The following is a 17,967-nucleotide window of genomic DNA, read 5'->3' on the forward strand; positions in this document are numbered from 1 at the left end:
TTCTTTCCAGTTGACGCTGTCTTGAGTATACCCGAACAGATAATGTGTGTGATTGTGGTTTTTGTTTCTCTTGAGTTAAGGACATAAGAAAGGTATTGCTCGGTTGTTTGGTAAGATGCTTTTTTATATAGACTCTATTTTTCAGAACCATTCTAGGGTCACAGCAGTATCTAGAGGAAGGGACAATTTCCATACCCCCACTCCCACCCAGACACAGCGTTCTCTGGTGTCAGCAGCTCCCACAGGTGGCACAGCTGTTATAACTGATGAACCTACATTGAAGCGTCATCATCACCTCAGGTCCCTAGTTTGCATTGGGCTTCACTCTTGGTGTTGCCCGTTCTGTGGGTTTGGACAAGGGTAAAATGACATGTATCCCCCATTGTAATATCATGCAGGGGAGCTTCAGTGCCCTCAAAATCCTCTGTGCTCTGTCTGCTCGTTCCCTCCCTCCTAACCCCTGACAAGCACTGATCTTTGTATTGTCCTCATGGTTTTGGGTTTTCCAGAATGTCACATAGTTAGAATCACACAGCATATACTCTTTATAGTACCATCATTTATAATTGCCTAGACTCAGATGCAGCCAAGATGTCCTGCAGTAGGTGAGTGGACAAAGAAACCGTGGTCCATCCACATAATGGACTATTACTCAGCGCTAAAAAGAAATGAGCTTTCAAGCCATAAAAAGACATGGAAGAATCTTAAGTGAATATACTAAGTGTAAGGTTTTTTTTTAAATTTATGCATACTGTCAGCCTGTTCAAGCCAGCAATAATTGTCATCTTAATTAGCATTCTCTGCATTAGAGTTTTCCAGTAAGACAAAACACAATAGATCATTCAGTCTTAATTTTCACATGTATATAAAATTTTCAGCTTATATCTGTCTGTCATCTATTTATCAGTTATGTACCTAGATAATCCTTAACTTTTGCCCAGTTCACTTGTAATACTTGTAATATCTCACTCTCGTGTTTTTTCAAACAGCCATGTATTTCAAAATACGAATTGGTGTCCAGATAAATTATATCCAGAGATTTAAAGCTGTCAGTTCTCATCATCATAACTTTCAGGCCATTGATCAAATTAGAAAAAAAATGATCTTCCTTTTACAAATTAAGCTGACAGTGTGGCCACTGCCCATCAGACATGCTGTCAACACTTCACTTCTGCTAAGGCATCAGATCTAGGATTTGAATTCCAATGGCCAAGTCCATTTTGGGGTTCTGCCTTAATTTAAGAAATTTTATCCACCCACCAATTATTTCTCTGCCATTTTCGGAATTCATTGCTATAATCGGGATCTTGCGGTTGCCCCACATTCTCAGGAATCGACCTCCACCAATGTTCCCCAAATGTGCTTCTTCAGATCACGTCCATTTCCAGACCTCCTACAGCGTAGAGCAAAAAAACTGCACGACAAGCCGTTGTGCGGTGTCCTAGCGTTGAATGTTGTCGTATCCTTCCTCCTTTTCTTGACATCTCATCTTCTAGAGTCATCTACATCTCGTTCCTCGCCTTTCTCATCTTCCACTCATTCCTTAGCCCACTCAAAATGAACTTCCATATCTTCTCACAGCTGAAAAGTCTCTTGCCAAAAATCACACATTGTTGCTTCCCACGCTTGCAATTAAAATCTTGCTTTCCCGTGGTCACTTGCTATTAAATGTTGCAGCTGTATTCTGAATCTCTCTGCCATCTCTACAGCTGCTGTTAGCATCGTGCCTTTTCTACCTCTCTGTCCGTCCACTCCCATGCATGTCCGGGGTCCCTGAGTTACTAGCAACTGTGTCCATGATGTGTGCGGTCTCCAGAGCCTTGGCAAGATACATGCTTCACCCTCTGCCACAAACCAATAGTCCTTACCTAGTTGATGCCTTATCATCCTCAATGCGTCCAGTCCGATGTCATCTCTTTCCAAAACATTCTCTTACACTTTTATTCCCATTCACAAAGCCCTGTTATATATGTATGCATCCTGCATACAAATATACCAGTATTATAATGAAATAATTACTTTCCTTTCTCCATCACTTGATTACTTGAGGGCACAAATGAGGAGCTTGTCAGATTTCCACTTGAATCTCCCTGCCTGAAATAAGACTTTTTTTAAAAAAAATTTATTCATTTATTTATTTATTTTTGGCTGCGTTGGGTCTTTGTTGCTGTGTGCGGGCTTTCTCTAGTTGCGGCGAGCGGGGGCTACTCTTCGTTGCGGTGCATGGGCTTCTCATTGCGGTGGCTTCTCTTGTTGTGGAGCACGGGCTCTAGGCGCATCGGCTTCAGTAGTTGTGGCACGCGGGCTCAGTAGTTGCAGCTCACAGGCTTAGTGGCTCTGCGGCATATGGGATCTTCCCGGACCAGGGCTCGAACCCGTGTCCTCTGCATTGGGAGGCTGATTCTTAACCACTGCTCCACCAGGGAAGTCCCTGAAATAAGACTTTAAGGGTTCACATGTTATTGATCATTGAAATGATATTGATTGAATGAGTTATCTCGATGTTAATAAGCTATATTTATTAACTAGAACAATAGTGTACAGTACCCGTACAACTACCCAGAACCAGGAAAGTGAAGTAGGGAAACATCTAATGACCACGGCAAAGAATTGTTACAATGAACACAAGTTCAGTAAACCACATCAGTACTTCGGAGTGATGGCAAAGTAAATTTAACCCAGATTGTTCATAACGAAAGCGAAATTGAACCAAGAGCTCACCCAACCCTGCAAACTATCTCTTTTCCTTTGAATTATTCTACTTCTAATTCACACTGGGAAAAATGGTGATATTTTGAGCAGGGAATTTTCAAAAATATCCCACTAAATTTTGCCATTGAATCATAACCTCAGTAAGTGTCATGGTAAGAAGTCTGCTCTGACCATACTGGCTAGGTTTACATATTTTAGAGTGACAGCAGTAATAATAGACAAAACAGGAAAGAGGTGGAGGAGAAATTATACAGAATACTGAGGAACTAATATCCAAAGTCTGAAGGAAGTGTATGGGTGTGACAGTATAACCTCCTTAAGGACAAGGATCTTCGCTTGTATGAAAACAAGTTTGAAGAGTTTTAAAAACAATAAATTTTATACACAACTTTCTAGAACACTTACACGTCTTTAATAAAGCAATTCACACCCATGAAGGAAGAAAACAAAGTCAAAATACAATCACTCAAGAAAAAGATGGCAAGAAACAGCAGAATGTGGTCATGAACCAACATAACTCTGTAATGAAGATAGAGTAAAAATCACAGAAATGGAAATGAAAAGAAAAGCAAGAAAGAATACAACCTGTAGGGAAAATAATGAAGAGACAGAGAGGATAGGTGTAAGAAAAATAAATGCAATGAAACACAATAAAAAGACATTAAAAAGACTTTGAGGGATATATCTATCAAAAAGACCAATATAAGCATAATTGTACTCCAGAAAACAGAAAGCCAAAATCATGCTATATATCGGTTATTACAGATTAATCCCCCCAAAATGTCAGAAATAACATCACACTTGAAATCACTCTTTGGAAAGACCCATGTTATGTCAGGACAGTTAATCTGTCATAAGTTAGACAAAGTATTGGCCATGGTAGACAAGTATCCTTGGCAAAAAGATTAAACTGATTTATAAGTATTAAAATTTATACAGGCCTCCGTTTCTCTGTAGTAATATGCAATATTAATAACTGATCATACATGAGTCAAACAAATCTTCAATATATTCAATACAGTAAAATCCTGATTTTTAAATAGGGAAAATGCATAAATGTCTAACCTAAACAAAAGCCAAAATAACCAAACAACAACAAAAAATAATGATACCAAATTAATTATGTGTAGCCCAAAGGCACCATGTACTTATAGAGGAAACGCTAAGGGAAATATCCATTAAAATGAGGAAAAACACAAAAAATGCTTATTCTCACCACTGTTACCAACATTTACCATTGCTGAAGCTGGAGGAATTAGCAATGCAAATAGGCAATACTAAGGCATAAAAGTGTAAGAAATTCCCACAACTCAATAGCAAAAAAACCCCAAGTAACTTGATTAAAAAAATGAGCAAAGGGGACTTCCCTGGTGGCTCCGTGGTTAAGAATCCGCCTGCCAGCACAAGGGACTCGGCAGCTGTTCCCTGGCAGCCATGCTCAGGGGTCTGTAACAGCCTGGTTCATGAACAGGAAATGAGGTGTGGATTACATTGTGAGACACGAGCCTTCAGACACAGAAAGAACAAGATGTTTATATTTGTAAATGAAACTGATATCTTCATGTGTGACTCTGTGTGTGTGTGTGTTTGTGTGTAGAGCATGAACATTTGCTTTTCTGTGACCAATAAAACAAAGCGCCTAATGCATTTATGTGATAAAATTGCTAGTATCTATGAGAAGACCTTTTATTTACTTTTCTCAGTTGCTTTTGCCTAAAGACTATTTTTATATCCTTTCGCTTTCAAAAACTCTACTTGACTGCAACACAGTAATGTTGAACAGAATAGAAATGAAATGAAATGAAACAATGATTTTCTTTTTACAAACATAATTTCAGTTAGGAAAAAAAAATCACATTCCATTAAGTATAAGATCTGAAACCATGTGTCAGGAGCGTTGATGAAATTATGTGTGTGATTGTTAAGTATTAGTATTTCTTAGGCAAATGTTTGCTGTTTCAGAACAGAGCGCTTTTATGCATAATTGTTGTGCTGAATAAATGACTCTGACTGTGACAGTCATGTGATGAGACGTGTTTATAGACAACTTGAGGAAAATGGTTGCCTGTTATCTTTAATCTCTTATAATATTGTAGGGGAGGGGGAGATTGTCCCTTCTACCCATCTTGAGTCCTTGTGGCTGGACTAATAATAAAGTTAACATAAGACAGATGAACAGGAGAAAAATAAACATTTTTTTTTTTTTTGATGCAACCTGGACTGACCACATCTACACCAACAGCTGGATGAGACATAAGCCTGGACACTGTTTTTCCCCATTAATTTACTTTATTAATAGTTATTTTAAATGGAAAACATTGTGTTAAGATATAGTTGGTAACAATAATAGATTTGTCCAAGGAAATGAAGGACCTCATTATTTTAAAATGTTTCTTCTTTTTTTTTTTTTTTTACATCTTTATTGGAGTATAATTGCTTTACAATGGTGTGTTAGTTTCTGCTTTATACCAAAGTGAATCAGTTATACATATACATATGTTCCCATATCTCTTCCCTCTTGCATCTCCCTCCCTCCCTATCCCACCCCTCTACGTGGTCACAAAGCACTGAGCTGATCTCCCTGTGCTATGTGGCTGCTTCCCACTAGCTATCTGTTCTATGTTTGGTAGTGTATATATGTCCATGCCTCTCTCTCGCTTTGTCACAGCTTACCCTTCCCCCTCCCTATATCCTCAAGTCCATTCTCTAGTAGGTCTGTGTCTTTATTCCTGTCTTACACCTAGGTTCTTCATGACATTTTTTTCCCTTAAATTCCATATATATTTGTTAGCATACGGTATTTGTCTTTCTCTTTCTGACTTACTTCACTCTGTATGACAGACTCTAGGTCCATCCACCTCACTACAAATAGCTCGATTTCGTTTCTTTTTATGGCTGAGTAATATTCCATTGTATATATGTGCCACATCTTCTTTATCCATTCATCCGATGATGGACACTTAGGTTGTTTCCATCTTCGGGCTATTGTAAATAGAGCTACAATGAACATTTTGGTGCATGACTCTTTTTGAATTATGGTTTTCTCAGGGTCTATGCCCAGTAGTGGGATTGCTGGGTCGTATGGTAGTTGTATTTGTAGTTTTTTAAGGAACCTCCATACTCTTCTCCAGAGTGGCTGTATCAATTTACATTCCCACCAACAGTGTAAGAGGGTACCCTTTTCTCCACACCCTCTCCAGCATTTATTGTTTCTAGATTTTTTGATGATGGCCATTCTGACTGGTGTGAGATGATATCTCATTGTAGTTTGATTTGCATTTCTCTTATGATTAGTGGTGTTGAGCATCCTTTCATGTGTTTGTTGGCAATCTGTATATCTTCTTTGGAGAAGTGTCTACTTAGATATTCTGCCCATGTTTGAATTGGGCTGTTTGTTTTTTTTGATATTGAGCTGCATCAGCTGCTTATAAATTTTGGAGATTAATCCTTTGTCAGTTGCTTCATTTGCAAATATTTTCTCCCATTCTGAGGGTTGTCTTTTGGTCTTGTTTATGGTTTCCTTTGCTGTGCAAAAGCTTTGAAAGAAACACATTTTAATTTGTGTGCACAGAGGTCTCCTAGAAATGGGACCTAAGAAGTGGCCAAAGCAGGCAGCTTTTATACTTTTTACACAAAGGAACAATACATTTGTGAGGGATTAACAGGACAAAGAAACACTGGCGTTTAGTTAGTGAAGAGTCTAAACAGAGTTTGGGGTTGAGGCAGTCAGTTAAAGAAACAACAGTCTTCTCAGCCCGAATTCCCTGTCTCTGGCCGTAAGGATGTCCTTCTGTGTCCAGATGCAAGGAGGGAACCTTTCACAGGGGGGATGTATTTCCTGCTTCAGGGGGACAGAGAGGAGGGTCAGAGTGTCCCTCCTGCATCGGCTGTTTCTTAAGTAACTTTAATTCAAAATAATCAACATGCCAGGGAGGCACATTTTGGGGTGGCCTGCCTGCACCCCAGCCATATCTATTCCTATTGTGGTCACTGTGCAGGACAGTGCAATCCATGTATAAGAGTAGCATTCTTCACTACTCAGCCATGAAAGAGAATGAAATAATGCCATTTGCAGCAACAGTGGATGGACCTAGAGATGATCATAGACGAATACCCTATGATATCACTTATATGTAGAATCTAAAATATGACACAAATGAACTTATCTATGAGACAGCAGCAGACTCGCAGACACAGAGAACAGACTTGTGGTGGGCCAGAGGGGGTGGGGGAGGGATTAAAATATACACACTACTATAGGTAAAATAGGTGATCAACAAGGACCTACTGTATAGCGCAGGGAACTGTATTCAATATCCTGTGATAAACCATAATGGAAAAGAATACAAAAATAAAAAGAATATGTGTGTAACTGAATCACTTTGCTGTAGAGCAGAAATCAACACAACATTGTGAATCAACTATACTTCAATTAAATAAAAGAACAGTATCCTTCAAATAAAGGATATCATTACATATTTGCGCACTCACGCACACACACAGACACACACACCTTTCTTCCAGGTACTATTATAATTAGATGAATAAAGGCATCCGCAGGTGTTCTGTGATGTGCGCGATTCTAATGAAGCCTAACTCACTGCATGTAAAATGGTGTCTCTTTACAGCCACTTTTTAAAGCACCTGAACGATTAGATGAACACGGGAAGGCTGGAATAAGGAGAGCTTCTATTTTCAGTTATAAAGAGTTATCTGTAAAGGAGGGTCATTACTGACCTATTTTTAATACCGAGCAGCAGAAGAGTCAGGTTACTAATTTGAAAGAATCACCACACCTTATCTAAAGGACAAAGCATTGCTGTCTAGTGCAAAACCAACAGAAAGCTTGGACTGTGTAGCAAATGTTTAAAGTATACCTGGCATTATATTATTTTATTCTATTTGCACTGTCTGCTTTCCATGTTTCTCCTAAGTCTTCAGAAATGATTTAACAATGTCTTGTTAGTACTGTTCTTATTTGAAATGTAACCAATGAATATAATATGAACTTTTATGGAAAACTGAGACTCCTTTTTAGACCTGGCTCTGGGGTCTGGGTTCAAGAGTGTTATTGGCACCAAGAAAACTGTTTCACTTCAAAACACATATAATGTGGACATTCACTGTAGTCATTTTTTAAAGTGCCAATGAGACAAAATATTTGATGTCAGGGTGACAGATTGCATTTCTTATTTTCCGCCTATTTTGATATCTTGAAATACAGTGTGTTCTCTTTAGGAAGCTAGTGATTAAGAAAAGCAAAAACATAGAAACAGAAGGCAAGGCAGAATGTATAATTTCTATTTACCTGCAGGAAATTATGTATTTAGAAAAAATAATAGAAGTAAGCAAAATATCAAATAGCTTTAATTCTGTATCAAGGATTTTTTTTCTTTTCCCCTCAACATCATTTATTTCATTTTTTACCACTAAATATTATAAAACTGTGTGGTGTGTCATTTAAATAATATATATTTTATTGAAGTATAGTTGATTTTCAGTGTCTTCTTAATTTCAGGTATACAGCACAGTGATTCAGTTATATATATGTAACTTTTTTAGATTCTTTTCCCTTATAGGTTATCACAGTATATTGAGCAGAGTTCCCTGTGCTCTACAGTAGGTCCTTGTTAGTTGTCTATTTTATATATAGTCGTGTGTCTATGTCAATCCCAACCTCCTAACACGTTTATACTTTGAATAGAACTGTTCATTTGTTTAGATTTTACTCTTCTGCCCAGTTCTAAGACTGAAAGCACAGCTGGGACACAGCCTCAGTGTTGTCAAATCTGGGCTAGAAATGGACCTGGGAATGACTGTCAGTGACACCTGTGTTGCTGGACATCCCTTGGGAATTAGAAACAAATGATTGGGATGAGGGGACCCTGGGGACCCAGCTCAGCATTGCCGACTGCACTTTCTAGCTCCTCTGTCGTGACCTCATTAGCTGTATCCTCACCTAGCACCTATGCCTCTTGCACACGCATGGGCTCCTACATCTCGGAATCGTGTCTTCTGACTCCACCGAGGCTGCTGTCAGGAACTCCGATACATTCCCTTCTTCTCAGAGGTGTGGTCAGGGTCCCTAAGAGTAAATTCTCCTTGACAATTAGCGGCACGCCCAGAAAAAAATCATAAGATAAAAAGCCCTCCAGATGGCATGAAACATCGCAGACCCAGAGAATTATCTCTCATCCCGAATCATTTCATTAACCAATGAAATGAATGTCCTGTCTTACATGTGAGAATTTTCTCCTTTAAAAAAATGTGTACAAATTTTCATAGAAATAGTCAATACTTCATAATTCTTGTGTTGTTCTCTGATACCAGAGGTATTTATTTTTTGTTCAATTGCATGTTTACAGCGAAATACAAGTAATTATAGATAATGACTTTGATTTAGTAGGCGGGGGCCCTTGGGGTAAGGAATTAGGGGAGAGAGAGAGAGATACACCTTGGAGATTTGTTGCTGAGAGAAAAGAAACAAAAAGAAAAAAGGAAGTAGTGAAAATCATCAGTCCTGCAAAATCAAGACTGTCTCACAACTGGCGCTATCCCTGTAAAACAAAACAAGCAAAAACCAAACAAAATCTATACAAATTATTTTTTTAGGATTCATGATTATGGATCCTCTGAAACCTCTATGCGACGCAGGGCAATAGCTCTAAATGGCCCAAAGGCAAAGGTAGAATCCGGTCGAGTTGTTGCTTTTGTAAGTTGCCGTGAGTCTAACTTAAGTATGCCTTTGTTCCTGGTCTTTTTAGATCTTCCCTTTTGCTGTTTTATCTCAGTTTGATGAGCCTATCTACTGCCTTTTTTTGGTTTCCTTTCCATTTTCCTGGGTTCATGTTTTTCTCCAGTTCTAGGAAATCCTTAGCCATTAAATCTTTGAGTATTGCCTATTTTCCTAATTTGCGTATTCTCTTCTTTTGTGACTGATTAGATGTGTGTCAGATCTTGACATTTTCTGCTTCCTATTTATTTTTCGCATAATTATATCCCCAAACTGCGTTTTTCAGCCCTTTTCTATTTTTATATTCGTTCCCTTAAGCTATGGATAAATTGTTACCCATCTTTTGGATTTTTAAATTCAAAGGTTTTCTAAAATGTCAGTATTGTTCTTTTCCACATCACACCAATTGCTTTCAAAAGTGATACTGACACCCTCAGATGTTTCATTATCCTCTGAATGCTTTTAAACATTTCAGACCTGGTTCTTATATTCTTTGTATGATAATCCCAATTATAATATGGCTTTGCGTTCCCGAATCCTCTGCTTTTGTCACTCAGAGAGGCTTCTTCTCTTGGATTTTGGTTATTTATTTTGTGATCTCATCTTTGATTCAACATAATTGCAGCATCTGTGCCCTCAGTGGGAATTGCTTTCTTCCAGAGATATTTGCTTTGGCTTCTGCTGGAAGCCAAGATAAATATTGACCTAAGACCAGTTTAGCTCCTGGCAAGAATGCTGCCTGCTAGAGGGCTCCTAGGTCCTGCTCACCCATCTTGTTCGATGGGCCCCGGCCTGAATCGCCAGGTTCCTTCCACAGTGTTTCTATTTAATCCCAAACACAGACACACACACCAAACAAACAAAAACATTTGACCTTGCCCACAGCCTACGTTTTGGTTTCAACTCATCGGATTTGCTTTTTACTGCTTGTTGTTTTGGCTTTGCATTGTTTGGGGTTCTTGGGATTTGCTTTCATTTTTAAAAACTCTTATTGGGGTAGGAACACTTCACGTGAGCTCTATCCTCTTAACAAAAATTTAAGTGGACAGTATTGTTGACTTAAGGTATGCTGTTGGACAGCAGAGCTAGAACTCACCTTGCTTACCTGAAACTCTGTGCCCTTTGCTTCCAAACTCCCCATTTCCACCTCCTCCCAGCCCTAGGCAGCTCAGAACAGTCTGAGCCCATGGGTTTGACTGTCTTAGATTCACATATAAGTGGGATCATGCAGTGTTTGTGTTTCTGTGACTTGTTTTATTTCTCTTGGCATGGTGTCCTCGCGGTTCCTGCATGTCCCATATTGCAGAATTGCCTTTTAAAGGCTGAATGGTACTCCATTGTATGGATCTAGCAAATTTTCCTTTTCTCTTCATCTCTCGGTGGACACTTAGGTGGTTTCCACAACTTGGCTCTTGTGAATAAGGCTGCAGTGAACATGGTTGTGCAAATATCTCTTCAGTATCCTGATTTCAATCCTTTCGGATAAATACCTTGGGATTTTCTTTCAGTTGTTAGGAGATCTACCAATTCTTAAAAGGCTTATGGAAATGTATGCAGGGTCCAGGCTGTATCGTATTACAAGTATCTTGAGGAAATCCACTCCTGCACACTTTAGAGTTTGCCAACGCATCACTGAAAAGGTTTTGCGGATCATCTCAGGAAAAACAGACCTTAATCTTAAGACTCGTATTATTCCCTGATTCTACTCTGCTTATAGAATACAAGTCAAACTCCTTGTCGTTACATACAAGGGGCTCTGTGATTTTTCCCTTTCGTGTATTTCGTAGTCTTGTCATCCTCTGTGTCTGCATGTGTATTAGGCTCCACTCATGTTGGGCTACTTAGAAAGCTTGTAATGCACATTTCACATCAGTCTCTCTCCAGCTTTGGTGGAGAAACACCACACCCATTCTTTCTACCTTCTAGACACACAGAGAAATCACATCTGTCATCCTGTCTTACAGTTCGGGATGGCACGTGATTGAGTTCTATCCAATGACCCATGGATGGACGCTGCTCACAAAACCAATAAATACCTCTGACATCATGCTACACTGTCTTTCTCTTTCCTGACCTGTGCGTTGAAACCATTCTCATTAAGTTCTGGATTCTGGAGGCTGGATCATAAGCATCTGAAGAAAAAACGCTTTATGTTTGAGACTGGATTTCCCGAAGATCCATGTTTCACACTGTGTTCTAGGTCCAATAATTCTGGTGGGTTTTATCTGATATTCAGTGAAGCTGTCATAATTCAAAAGTATCCCTCTGAGCTTAATGTGGACAAAGGATGAAGAGAGAACATTGAGAGAGAACAGACTCCTAAGTACTGAGATTTGATACTTAGCTAGCAGTGAGGAAGGATGTCTTTTATATGAGAAACAGGAGAGGTGAATTATCTTCACGTCAGTTGAAAACTAGCAGCTTCCCTTTAAATAAAAAGTGACCAAAAGTAGTCGATGTAAAAAGTCTTTGGACATCCCTGGAGAAGCTATAGTTTGTGTGTTCTTTTAAATATTAGTCATTAAAGGATATCAGGGTACTTTCTCTGGAGTGTTTCTCTATTTAAGGGCTGTGTAATATATCCAACATAATGACTGAGAGATTTCTGGGCTCCACAGATCTCCCGATTCATAATCTGTAGAAGGAAAGCCTGTGATTTGCTTCTTTAAAATCTCAGGCAAGGGACTTCCCTGGCGGTCCAGTGGTTAGGACTCCTGACTTCCATTGCAAGGGGCACAGGTTCGACCCCTGGTCGGGGAACTAAGATCCTGCAAGCTGCGTGGAGTGGTCAAAAAAAAAAAAAAAAAGCTCAGTCAATTCTTGCATGTTCTGTAGTTCGAAAACTATGGCCCTAACGAAATACCTGGCAGCCATATAGTCATTAAACCACCCTCACCGCCACCAGCACTACCGTCATCATCATAATCATCCTCCTCATCATAGCATCATATACTACACATCGTCAGCCAAGTGAGGATTGAGTGAAAGAGTTCACTTATAAAAGAGGGACAAATCGTACTTAACTTCACAATTCTGCTAGGCAACTTGACGTGAGTTTCGAAAATTTATTTTCAAAAATTTATTTTATTGAAATATAGTTGGTTTACAATGTAGTGTTAATTTCTGCTGTACAGCAAAGTGATTCAGTTACATATATATATGTATGGAGGAGGAATGGGCTGGGAGTTTGGGGTTAGCAGATGCAAACTATTATATAGAGAATGGATAAACAACAAGGTCCTACAGTAGAGCACAGGGAACTACATTCAGTATCCTGCGATAAACCATCATGGAAAAGAATATAAAAAGTTATATCTCTATGTGTATAACTGAGTCACTTTGCTGTACGGCAGAGAGTGGCACAGCATTGGAAATCAACTAGACTTCAATAAAAAATTTTTTTTGGTCTAATTTAAAACATTTTATTTTAAAGCATACATGGATAATAACCTAGACTAGAATAAGAAATTTGTGTGACTTAAAAATAAATGACACTTTAAAGAGACTGTGGGTGCTTTCAGATTCTGCACTAATGGCTGTGATAAACACTAATGGCCATATATTCACTTTCCTTTTTCCCCTGTTGTTAAGTGAGAGAAACACTGTCTTATTTAAATACTGTTGAGAACAGAAAGATGACTGTGTAAATTATCAATTTTCTTTCTGCTCCAAACTAACCCTTCAATACCTGCTCTGCAGTAATGGACTGGACTCGACTGCATTTCTCCTTTATGAAGAGCATGATGTTAAGCTTTAGTAAGTGCCGAAGGCGTCAGGATGCTGGAGGAGAAGGAGTTTTTTCCTTTCTAGTTCCCTTGAGCTGTGTCTGTCCTCTCCGCCTCTCCTCCATGCACTTCCCCCTCCCCCCCTTCTAGGGACATTGGGGACATCTGGTGGTGCTCTCCCTCAGCCATGTGCCCAGAGTAAACAGGCCCTCACTGACCCTGCAGTCCCAGTCTAGACCTGGTGACCACCTTGCCACGGCCCTTCTGAAGTGGACACCATGTACCTCAGGCCTCAGGCCTCCAGTGCCTGACTGGACCTCTACGTGCCTGCCCACCAACCTTGGCTTGCCTATACCCCAGGGAGTTGTTTCCTGCAGTTCTTTTTTTTTTTTTTTACATCTTTATTGGAGTATAATTGCTTCACAATGGTGTGTTAGTTTCTGCTTTATAACAAAGTGAATCAGTTATACATATGTTCCCATATCTCTTCCCTCTTGTGTCTCCCTCCCTCCCTCCCACCCTCCCTATCCCACCCTTCTAGGTGGTCACAAAGCACCGAGCTGATCTCCCTGTGCTACGCGGCTGCTTCCCACTAGCTATCTATTTTACGTTTGGTAGTGTATATATGTCCATGCCACTCTCTCACCTTGTGCTAGCTTACCCTTCCCCGTCCCTGTGTCCTCAAGTCCATTCTCTACATCTGCATCTTTATTCCCGTCTTACCCGTAGGTTCTTCATGACTTTTTTTTTCTTAGATTCCATATATATGTGTTAGCATACAGTATTTGTCTTTCTCTTTCTGACTTACTTCCCTCTGTATGACAGACTCTAGGTCCATCCACCTCACTACAAATAGCTCGATTTCGTTTCTTTTTATGGCTGAGTAATATTCCATTGTATATATGTGCCACATCCTCTTTATCCATTCATCCGATGATGGACACTTAGGTTGTTTCCATCTCTGGGCTATTGTAAATAGAGCTGCAATGAACATTTTGGTGCATGACTCTTTTTGAATTATGGTTTTCTCAGGGTCTATGCCCAGTAGTGGGATTGCTGGGTCATATGGTAGTTCTATTTGTAGTTTTTTAAGGAACCTCTATACTGTTCTCCATAGTGGCTGTACCAATTCACATTCCCACCAGCAGTGCAAGAGTGTTCCCTTTTCTCCACACCCTCTCCAGCATTTATTGTTTCTAGATTTTTTGATGATGGCCATTCTGACTGGTGTGAGATGATATCTCATTGTAGTTTTGATTTGCATTTCTCTAATGATTAATGATGTGGAGCATTCTTTCATGTGTTTGTTGGCAATCTGTATATCTTCTTTGGAGAAATGTCTATTTGGGTCTTCTGCCCATTTTTGGATTGGGTTGTTTGTTTTTTTGTTATTGAGCTGCATGAGCTGCTTGTAAATTTTGGAGATTAAACCTTTGTCAGTTGCTTCATTTGCAAATATTTTCTCCCATTCTGAGGGTTGTCTTTTGGTCTTATGGTTTATGGAAAAGAATATAAAAAATTATACCTCTGTGCGTATAACTGAGTCACTTTGCTGTACAGCAGAGACTGGCACAGCATTGGAAATCAACTAGACTTCAATTTAAAAAAATTTTTTTTTTAATTTAGAAAAAAAGAATTCTCTTTTGGTAGTTGCATAAGTCATTCAAAGATTGTAACCTTATCTATTTACATGTATCATTCCCCACTATTTCATTCTCTCTTTATTGAGATGTGTTCATATTGGATGGTCCAGCCAATAAATCAGGTATCACCAATGGAATTATTTTCAGTTAATTCAGTGATGGTTAAAATCAGAATATGCTTCATTGTAGTATTTTAAATTAGCTCAGAATATAACGTTAGGGCTGAAACTCCTTAAGTGCTGTTGTTGTTAATTATATATATTTTTCTTGTGTTATAATTGCTGCATTCAAATCCCAGAATATTTTAGTTTGCTGTCATGTCCATTTTCCTGTTCACTTACCTCTAGGGATACTTTTTATTTACAGTACTGTGTTCAAAAATGATATTCACTAAACACAAACCCCTAACCTTTTTTTTTTTTTTGATGTGGACCATTGTTTTTTAAAGTCTTTATTGAATTTGTTACAACATTGCTTCTGTTTTATGATTTGGTTTTTTGGCCGCGGGGCATGTGGGATCTAAGCTCCCCAACCAGGGATCGAACCCACACACCCTGCATTGATAGACAAAGTCTTGACCACTGGACCACCGGGAAAGTCCCTAAACATTTTGAATCATATCTTTTTTTGTTGTTTGTTTTTTGTTTTGCGGTACGCGGGCCTCTCACTGTTGTGGCCTCTCCCGTTGCGGAGCACAGGCTCCGGACGTGCAGGCTCAGCGGCCATGGCTCACGGGCCCAGCCGCTCTGCGGCATGCGGGATCCTCCCAGACCGGGGCACGAACCCGTGTCCCCTGCATCGGCAGACGGACTTGCAACCACTGTGCCACCAGGGAAGCCCTGAATCATATCTTTAAAGCATCAATCTGTGTGTTCTTTTTATTCTATCTCAGTGGGAAGCAGTTGGTCTCTTCTTCCATCCAGAGCTTTCTGGTACACAGCTTCATCTTCCTTTGCTTCATTAAGTCACGGGGTGCAGACTTGATTCAGTACATCCTTTGTTTAAATTCTTGCTTTCTTTATGGCTCTGTAGGGTTTACCTCAGAATCCATGGGCAACCTTGGGAGTGAATTAGGAGAAAGACAGGGGTTTTGGTTGTATCTTTACTTTCTTCATATGCATATTTTACATGTAAATTTCATTTAACATTGATCATTCCTTGGTTAGGCTGTGAGTAAACTGCGCAGGAAACATGAACACTGAGTTTCAGTGTAACTCACATATCTTTGGGGAAGCAGTTGAATATAAATTCAAAGACTCACAGATTTCTGCCCATAAAGATAGATTGAAATATTTGAGGTTCGTAACTTGCCTTCCTAAATTCATACAGAGAACTTTATAGTTATATCTTGAAACATACACAATAGAAAAGGAGCATATTCTTCTCCTAGATCAATCTGGAAAGAAACCAAATTTATTCTAATCAAGTATGTCACTATCCATATATAGCTAATAGGAAAGCCATCACTTCTCACCAGAGATATTAATCCACATTTAGATTCCATTTTTAATAGGTGGAATGCACAGATTTTTTGGTGATTGCCATTTGTATCGAAAAACTGCGATTTCTGACCTAAGACTACTGTTTTGGTGTTTTCAAGATGCACTAAAAAGGGTTCCCCTTGTGTGTGAAATACCAAAGAATGCCTTGAATCCACCAAACTCAGAATACCAGCTTTACTGCTGACACTGAATATGCCAGAGATGCTACATAATCACTGCTTGAGAAATAAATGAATAAAGCTGAAAAAATTACTTTCAACAGTACAGAGGCTGCTGGTATTTATCTACAGATCAAAGAAATAATGCACAGTTCTAGAGTAAGGAATCAGACCAGACAGTGGACACAAATACTTTGCTTTCCTCATACAGGAAATTCAGACTCTACATAGAGACATCTTCCTCTGAGAGGGTTGGCTGACGAAAAGTTTTTGTGTTTTTTTTCAAAAAGGGCCAAATCACCTTGCAACATTTAACGTGCCAGAGTCTTTGGCAATTTGATTATTTCCAAGACTATCATAATATTCAAATCTTCCAGCCTGAGTTTCTACAAAACATGTGAATATTTTTAATACACTCTTCAGTGTCTTTGATGGAAAAAGAGAAAATTCTCTATTTCTTTTGGAGAAACAACCATGAAGATCATTTACAAAATATGAAAGGTACATTCTTTGGCAATTGCTGGGAAGAACACCCAGCAGTCTTCAGTGTGATCGTGAAGATGACAGTTAATATTGACAAAGTGTGAAATAGGAATGCATCATGTCTTCTGGGAGGGTTTTTATCCGAAGAGAGGAATCCAAATGCCACCAAACAATGACAGCAGAAACAAGACATGAGTAGGTGGGAATTTGGAAAACTATTACATTTAGAATGGATAAATAACAAGGTCCTACTGTAGAGCACAGGGAACTGTATTCAATATCCTGTGATAACCATATGGAAAAGAATTAGAAAAGAATGTATATGTGGGTATAACTAAGTCACTTTGCTGTACAGCAGAAATTAGCCCAACACTGTAAATCAGCTGTACTTCAATTAAAAAATAAAGAAGTTGTGGTGTATCTGTATTCAATGGACTATCACTCAGCCATAAAAAAGAATGAAATAATGCCATTTTCAGCAACATTGATGGACCTAGAGGTGATCATAGTAAGTGAAGTAAGCCAAAGACAGATATCATATGATATTGCATATTTGTGGAATCTAAAACAAAATGATATAAATGAACTTATTTACAAAATAGAAATAGACCCACTGAGGGGACTTCCCTGGTGGCGCAGTGGTTGGGAGTCCGCCTGCCGGTGTAGGGGACACAGGTTCGTGCCCTGGTCTAGGGGGATCCCACATGCTGCGGAGCAACTGGGCCTGTGCACCACAACTACTGAAGCCTGTGCGTCCGGAGCCTGTGCTCCGCAACAGGGGAGGCCACAACAGTGAGAGGCCTGCGTACTGCAAAAAAAAAAAAAAAAAAAAAAAAACCACAATGAGATATCACCTGATAGCAATCAGGATGACTGCTATAAACAAAACAACAACAACAACAAAAACATAGAGAAAAGAGCAAGTATTGGCGAGGATGCAAATTTGGAATACTTGTGCACTGTTGGTGGGAATGTAAAATGGTGCAGTTGCTATGGAAAACAGTATGGAAC

The sequence above is a fragment of the Hyperoodon ampullatus genome (assembly GCF_949752795.1).
Source record: "Hyperoodon ampullatus genome assembly, chromosome: X".
Classification (NCBI taxonomy): domain Eukaryota; kingdom Metazoa; phylum Chordata; class Mammalia; order Artiodactyla; family Ziphiidae; genus Hyperoodon; species Hyperoodon ampullatus.